We start from the raw sequence: 1,801 nt of genomic DNA on the forward strand, positions 1-1,801 counted from the left end.
AATACAGGAATGGGAGGAAAATCAGTCAAAAGAAAGATGTCTACTTCCCCCTTCGGTTGCAGACTTTTTTTTTCAAGGGCACAGGGATCGATAATCTTCATTAGAGTTGCCAACATTTGCCTTTTCTCCAGAAAATTCAGTGCACGGGGTCTGGTGTGCTGCTGCAGGATGATAAATCGAGCGGAGCGCTGCCTGGGTGCAGGTGGGGGGGAGAGAACACCCAGGCAAAACGCGGGTGCCCACCCTCCTGCACCCCCTTATCGGCCCTGGCAGCACCGGGCATCGCCCGGGGGGCGTCAGCTCCCGCGGCAGCTTCTGCCGTCAGACAGGAGACAACGTGGGAGCAGGGAAAGCAGCGCAGGGAGAGGACATTCCACAGGGTCGGTTTGCCGGGGGGAGGCAGGGACCAGGGTGTCACCCCCCAGCTGGGACTGGGGAATGGGGCCACGGGCAGTGCCAGGGGAAGCATCCCCGTCGGCACGGATTGACAGGACAAGGGGTAACAGGTTTAAACGGGAAGAGGGAGATGGAGATGGGACATCAGGAAGGAATTCTTCCCGCAGAGGGTGGGAGCACTGGGACAGGTTCCCAGGGAAGCTGTGGATGCCCCATCCCTGGGAGTGTCCAAGGCCAGGCTGGATGAGGCTTGGAGCACCCTGGGCTATGGAAGGTGTTCCTGCCCGTGGCAGGGGGTGGGGCTGGGGGGGCTTTGAGGTCCTTTCCAACCCAAACTGTTCCGTAATCCTACGACGCAGTGCAGTCAGGGTGTCAGAGACACTGGGATGTATAGCTATGCCCTCCTTTTTCCCATTAAAACGTCCTTCCAGCTCCCCATTCCTTTTCCTGCGTCACGCTCGGTTCCGACGGGGCAGATGGTGCTTCCCGTGCCCAGAACAGGCTCTACCCCAGCGTCCTGCTCTGCGGAAACCTAAACACCCAAAACGCTCTGCGTGCACAGAGCATCGTCTGACACATCCAGACAATTCAGAGAATCATAGAATCACAGACTGGTTTGGGTTGGAAGGGACCTTAAAGATCATCCAGTTCCAACCCCCCTGCCATGGGCAGGGACACCTTCCACTAGACCAGGTTGCTCCAAGCCTCATCCAGCCTGGCCTTGGACACTCCCAGGGATGGGGCATCCACAGCTTCTCTGGGCAACCTGTTCCAGTGCCTCACCACCCTCTCCGTGAAGAATTTCTTCCTGAAATTCTTAACAGTCCCCGCTGTGGGCAGGATCGGGCTCCCCAGGGCTGCAGAATGGGCGGCGTGGGGTGGAAAAGAAACGCATAAACAACGTCTGGATGGGTCTTGATAGCCAAACGCTTATCTCAAGCCTCCCCCACCCAGCCAGCTGCTTGGCCAGTATGAGTCAGCTCGTTTCTCGTCGGCATTCTGCCAGGAACGAGCCAGATCAACCTTTTCACTCGGTTCGTCCTCCCTAAAAAATAGGAATCCTCCAAGTTCCCCTTGCCTGCCCGAAAACACGCAGGTCTCGCAGCGAAATGCCGGCAAAGTCGCCGGCGCGCGGCCACAGCGGCAGCACAGCTCTGTTACCCGATTTCCAGAGGCACCCCCTCGCCCCCAACCCCCCAAAAAACATACAAAACAGAGGGAAGTGGTGTTTTCTGGGAGCAAAATGCCCACCCTGCTCAAGCTTACAGCCCAGCCCCGTCCTCCCCGACCCCCTCTCAGGGACACAGACTCAGTGGAGACTTCACAGGATGAGCTTTATTGGGATGTTAGAAGCTGTCGGCTCCGCGCAGCATGTCGGACACGCAGCGGGAGGATGCTGCCGGGG

This window comes from Eurypyga helias, unplaced genomic scaffold (genome assembly GCF_000690775.1).
Source record: "Eurypyga helias isolate BGI_N326 unplaced genomic scaffold, ASM69077v1 scaffold38654, whole genome shotgun sequence".
In the NCBI taxonomy this organism is placed as follows: domain Eukaryota; kingdom Metazoa; phylum Chordata; class Aves; order Eurypygiformes; family Eurypygidae; genus Eurypyga; species Eurypyga helias.